Below are 6,929 nucleotides of genomic sequence, written 5' to 3' on the forward strand. Positions count from 1 at the left end.
TTATCCTCTCAAGACACTTTACTCAAATACATTGGAGGTTTACATAATTATTTGAGACACAAAATTCTCATGTTTAACCCTACAAAACTAGATGAAGTTTGTGTATAGGAAAATCATTTAGAAGCAAGAGGGAAGAATGTTTCTGAAGAAACTAGTGAGAAGTCATTTAAGTCTGGAGACAAAGGAAAGGGAAGTTCAAAGGCAAGGATAAAAAGAATGCTTCAATCAAGAAAGAGGGATAAAAAATCACATATAAACATTGTTCCAAAGAAGGCCATGATGAAGACCACTGTTGGAAACTTCATCCTAAGATAAGACCCAAAAATTTTAATAACAAGTAGAAAGAAAAGACTGATACAACTACACAACAAGATCTAGGATCTAATTCTGGAGATGAAACAAAAATCATAGCCATGGGATTGAAAGGTAAGGATTATATTGCAAGTACTAGTTCTTCTAGCAAACCCATTGAAACTCAAAATGAAAGAGAAAGAATAGAGTTGTTCCATATTAGGGTCATCACAAAGCATAAAAAAGTAGATACGTCTTTTGATAGTGGAGCACAAGTAAACCTTATTTCAGAAGACATTTTCAAGAAACTAAATTTGGAAACCATTCCTCATCCTAAAACTTATCCTTTGGGTTGGGTATGTGACAATGCTAAATTGCAAGCGACAAGAAAATCCATACTTAGATTCGCTATCACTACAAATTTTACTGATGAGGTCTAACTCGATGTGGTACAACTTGACATATGCGGGATTGTTTTGGGAAGCCCATACTTATATGACAGGAAAGCCATCTTTCATCGCCATCAGAATAAGTATCATTTGTTTGAAAATGGGATTGAGTATATTGATAGAGCACATCACAAGAAGTTGAATTTGTCTCTTGTGAATGTTGGACAAATGAAGAGGTTTGTTAACTCTAGTCAAAATTTTGCATTGTTGATGATTAAACATAAAGATGTTGATGAATCTAAAGCCTTCCAAGGATGTGATGCAACAAATAAATATGATTTAGTTGAAGTTGTTAACACATGTGATAAGATGTTACAAGAATCTAACATGTTGCCTCCTAAAAGAGGAAAACAACATGAAGTTCATTTGCAGTAGGATGCATCAATTTTGAATATTGGTATGAACAAGATGTCAGTGTTAGAGAATGGAGGAATCAAGAACCAGAAGCAAGTGCTACTTGACATAAGGAACATTAGTTCTAATACATCTTCTTGTAGGTCTCCTAATGTTTTTGCTTTGAGAAAGGATGGTGCATGGAGATGGCAATCACATTTGATGAAGAGACAAACCAAGTACATGAAGAAAAACGATAAGCAATATCGTGTTGACCATAGTTTTCAGGTTGGAGATAAAGTAAGGATTTGCATCAGAAAAGAAAAGATTTAAGGCGAAAAGAACTTGAAACTGGGTGAACCTCCTTTGGTTGAAGACCTAGGAGAGAATGTTCAAATTCTTTCAAGAGAAGTTTTCTCTCCTAAAAATCTTGAATAACTACAACAAGATCCTATTCTTGACAAAAAAACAAGAACTTCAAGAAGAGGGAACGTGAAGCACCTTCATATGGGGCTCAAAGGTACAAAACCAAGCAAATCCAAATGGATTGAAAAGGGAAGGGTGAGGGAACTGTACCCTCATCTGTTTGTTGACTGAAAATAGTCTTTTGGAGATCCAAAAGCTTCCAGTTGGGAGGAGTGATCCAGGGGATCAGTAAATTTCTCAAAATTCAAAAGTGTTCAAAATTTTTCAAAACCTCTACCAGAGGGTAGATCTCGAGGACCTGAATCCAACACAATTTAAATCACTCAAAACCGATATCGTATGCTCCCGATATCACGTTCTAATTGTTTTCCTAAACAGGGAAAAAATTGCAGGTTGGTTTCAGGATTGCTAACTAGGCAATCCGTACGATCACTGGGGAAGGTGACTGTACAATTTGGGCCAATGGCAGGCTACCACTTGGCCTCTCCGTATTGGTTTGAATCTGTTGTGATTTGATTCGTGGTTGAGTTTGTGATGTGGACCAATGGTGGGATGCCACGTGGCCCAATCATGGGCTGCAATGTGGCACCTAGGGGTCAAACAAAATTTGGCAAGGGTTGGCCAAAGGCTCGACCAGAATCGAACATAAGACCTACATAGCAATAATACAGTGCCTTACTGCTAGGGCGCAGGTGGAAGTTAACCACTATTGTTCTAAATTTGTATTTAAAGTTTTTGTAGTGCAATGTTGGGGGACGAGGCTAAGCCCTGGCCCTTGGTCACCCCATGCCCATGAGACCACAGGAAGGGGAGTTGAGGGCTTGGGCTTAACCCCGAACCAAGGTTTTCGCACCTGCAACATACCCACCATACCACATGCCAAAGCACAGAGTGTTAAACAGTTGCGGGGCAGAGTTTTGGGACCAGCCCACGGTCTCGTGCACACACCATACGATTAATGGTAGACAGCACAGAGAGCTAATAAGAGGGCCAACCCCAGGTTCTATGGTGGTCCATGTGACCCAGTGCACGGGTAGAGCGGAGAGCCAACATGGGTGGTGGAAGTATAAGGACTAGCCTTCGGTCGCACCACACAACATGGGCAGGGTGGAATTTAGTGCTCGTATGCAAAAAAATGGGGAACATCCTCAATTTTATGACAGTGCAGAACCAAATGCCAAATTTTTGGGGGCTATGCCGACAGGGGTGGGTGGTTAGCCCTAGCCCCGAGCGCATGGCCCCATGTGGCCATTATTTTGCGCTACATGCCTTATTGGTCATTTAAAGTGAGCGACAAAATACACCCAATTTGGCGCGAATCTTGCCGATGTCGAGCGAAATTGTCGCTCGGTGTGCCCAGAAAAGACGAATTCGTAGGATGGATAGTAGATCCGTTAGCAGAAAAAAAACTTGGAGAGAGCATAACTTCTTCAGTTTTTGGCCAAATTGAGCCCAACAAAAGCCCAGTTAGGGGTTTTTTACTGTTCTGAAGCCATTGGAGACATAATATTTACATTCTGAGCACTGTAAATCCATGTAAACACAAATTTTATCACTTAATGAAAGAGGCCCAACATTGGAAGCTAGACTAGGAGATGTAGCCCAAGAGAGGGGTGAACTCCTTTATCATTTTTGTTGTTATGTGTTTCTGATATGGTATATTTTCTATGTTATTGTTGTTAAATAAGTTTAAAAATCATTATTTTATGTGTTTTGTAAAGTGATCCATTACCCAAAATACATAAAATTTTACTTGCAATTTTCCATCACCTTCAAGTTTGCATTATAGATTAAACACCCTCCTCCCACATCTACCCAAGTAACCGACCAACCGGGGTAAACATGTGATGAGAAGTTACTATGATATGATTTGAATCCCTATGTGTTAGTTAAGGAAGTGGAATCGACAAAAACACACATACCAGACCTTCTACACCTCCTACAAGACTCCTAGAATACATCCCAGTCATTCCCTTGACCATCCCCTAGGTCCCACTGAGCTTTTAAACCACTAAACCCTAGATGATCCATTGATATGGATAAAGGTGCGTCATAAAACATTTGGACGCATGCACAACATGGGTATGCATGCGTCTAGAGATGTTTCTCCTCAGACCTGTGCTTAGGAATTCGAGATTTGTGCTACTTTTCAAGCCCAGAATCTAAGGCATTGCCCAGAAACCCCTGTAGCTTTCATAATCCATAAATTACATGACCACAAGAATTAAAAATAAAAAACTGGCTCCAAGACTTGGCCTGACCATCCCAAACCGAGACTAACATTTTGTAAAACACTTGGCATCAATGTAATCTACATGACATGAATACAAGACAGAGCATAAATGATTGGTAACTCATATGAGACTTGATTAGAAGGATCACCACCCTCTTCACTTAATTGTTTTGACATCAATTAGGTCTTGCATCCATTATCCTTTCAGTTACAAGTGAATACATGAAATAAGCATGACCATAACCAATGATATAACCAAGATTATAACCAACATTAAACCATGTAAATAATAATGAAATAAAAACCGTTAGAGCCACATATTAATAAGCAAAAAAGTAAAAGAACTTAGCTTTTATTAAACATAGGCAAGAGTCGACCAGGTTCGGGACTTCCATGTACCACCCGATCGTAGACATGGCTAAACTAAATCTTTCTTTCATCCAGTCACCCCCATGCCATATTCCAAGCATGATTTTGGGATGTCATGGATAAACCAATCCAAAAATAGCCAAGGGAATCCAAAGGTTAAACCACCTCCACCCTCACGAAACCGTGATCTCACCAAAACTGGCACCGAGATCACAAAACCAAACCGAGTTTGGAATGCCTCTGGACTCCATCATTATCCTTGAGTAATTTTTTGTCTCCTTGTCTCTCAGGCTTTACCACAATCCACACCGGATCACTAGGCCCTAAATCGAGACTCCACCCTCAGGCTTTACCGTGTATCCCACCAAAACCGGTCAAGGGATTCCTAGGCCTTTGGGAATTTTCCTGAGACCACCTCTACCCTGCATTTTGAAAGAATCTGGTAATTCTAAAGCTCAAAACTGAGAAAACAATCCCATCACACCATGGATATCTGGAAAAAGGCAAGGCAAGGTTGAAAACCACTGTCATAACCCGACAAAACCATGCCACCGACATCAAGAGAACCATATACCAACATGCAAAGCCATGCATGTCAAAACCAGATAGGAAATCACACATGCAATATGTTACCTGCAAGTATTCTTGCTGAAGCTGCTTGATCTTGCTCTTCCTTGCTTGATACTTGCTTTCCTTTCCTTTCCTTGTACTTCCTTTGCTTGTTTTTCCCTTCCTTGCTCCAAATCTAGAGTGCTCCAATAAAAATCTAAGTGTCCAAGAGTGTGTGAGAGAGAGAATAATGAGAGAGCTCCAAAACTGAATTGACAAAAGGTACCAACTAATCCTCATAAGCCTTTTTATTAATGAGGACTCTATTTTCTTCATTTTCCATTATTTTCCTTCAATTTCCTCCTCACATGCAACTTATGACCTTTCACCTTCCTTTTTTCCCTTTATTTTCATAAATAAATGTGCCAAAATACCTTTTTTCCCTTTTTAATGCCTTTTCCATTGCCTTTGCCAATTTCCCTTTGCTATAAACACATCCAGTGATTCCCACTAGGATATCTTTGGCTAACATTCAATTTGGAATAAGTGTCCCTTAGCCATGGTCTTATTTTTCCTTTATTAAATTTTATTACATGATCTTTTAACCAGGGGTTTTTATAGACCCATCCCCCTTGGGGAACATCTTTGAAGCAACAAAACTTATAGCTTGTTGACTTAATGTAGAAATACATAGAAGTATCTGTAAGAAGAAATTATTATATATATAAAATGTACAAGTGATGATTGTTACAATGAGAACCCGCATATATATACCTAAGAAGGTGTCCTTTCATGACTGGGCATGTCTTTTGTACACTCCTTTTCACTTAACTTAATGACTATTTAACATAATCAATATTTGATTATTTAATATTTACATTTGTTTTATTTATTTACTTGTTATGAATTATATTCATAACATAGCCCCTTCCTTCAGAAGCTTTGTCCTCAAAGCTTATTGTCGGCAGTTTCCTTCAGTTTGCATTTGTCATCTCGGCATATGTAACTCGATGCCATTGGCACCTTTGCCTTGAATAATTTGCTTGGTAACACTGTCTTGAATCCAAGGTTATCGGTTTTTTTTTAAGAACTCTATTTTTTAAATTAATAAATAATTTAATTATATAGTCTTGAACTATATAACATAATTGTTCCTTTTTAATCAACATTATACAATGTCTCACGCTTTACCCAATCATGATAATCGTTCCTTTCTAATAATTATGTCTCATGCTTTACCCAATCGTATATATATTACCACGAATCATGGTTAATTTAAAAAAAAAGGGACGTGACGTAAATCCCATTTGACCAAACCCAAAAACTCCTACGGGATCATTCACAGTATCCACGTTACGCAATGGCGACCAAGGAAACACCCAATTCATTTCGAGAAGTTGTCGCATCGTGATGGTAGTAGAACGCGAGCCTCTGATTTGGCTTCGGGTGATGGAAGAATGGAGAAAGAGGTGTTGGAGGTTGATATCTTATTGCATTATGTATTGACTCGGGCACAATTTTATTTTGACCGAACTCATGTGAATCGACGCTACACCACAATTGTTGACCCTTTAACTGGGCACACCTCTTAACGGCGAGGTAGCAACATCTCTTAACTGCAGCGTGTGCGTGGCTTCCTCTTCGAATTGTCTAGAACAACGCCTGTCGGAGATTATCATACACAAAGCTAAAATGCCCCACCAATATAGGTAATGCCTCATGGTCAATCACAACCCTCGTATGCTCAGAGGTTCCCAAGACTATATTTGTCAAAACCCAAGCTTCTTCGAACTGGAGCTGAGGCACCTCGTCCCTCCATAGAATATCAACAAGCAGAGGAACTGCACTAGGATGTATGACTGCGTCGATTGAAGTATTACTTTCAATAGATAACAAATTTCGTAGATAAATAACAACAACCTCCTTTCCCTTAATATCCTCAGAAGCAAGCGCAAAAGTAATCGCTAGAAACTTCTGCAACGGTTTATCCAAGGACATGATTTGATCATCTCCAATGGAGGGTTTGTTGGAAATAATATTGAGAGGGGGGGTGAATCAATATTATCAAATCAATAACTTTTTCATTTTCATACTCAGATTCATATATGCTACTTCATTTAAGGGAACCCGCGTGTACACGCAACTGTGTCTAATGCAACTAGCGTATATCCAGTAAATTTATGATTCAGTTAATCCATTAAATGTTGATCTTTAATTAGTGCATCAGAACTTCATTAACCATATGAATAGTAAACAGGTGCAATAAAACAGAACAGATC

At 38.9% G+C, this 6,929-nt stretch overlaps 1 pseudogene; it reads right to left on the reverse strand.

Moving 5' to 3' along the window:
• Nucleotides 1–6,300: 6,300 nt before the first annotated feature.
• On the reverse strand, nucleotides 6,301–6,648 carry LOC149213905 (importin subunit alpha pseudogene; annotated as a pseudogene).
• Nucleotides 6,649–6,929: the final 281 nt, after the last annotated feature.

Source organism: Pinus tabuliformis, chromosome 1_1 (genome assembly GCF_031772625.1).
Source record: "Pinus tabuliformis cultivar Carrire ecotype Pingquan chromosome 1_1, CPIR1, whole genome shotgun sequence".
In the NCBI taxonomy this organism is placed as follows: Eukaryota; Viridiplantae; Streptophyta; class Pinopsida; order Pinales; family Pinaceae; genus Pinus; species Pinus tabuliformis.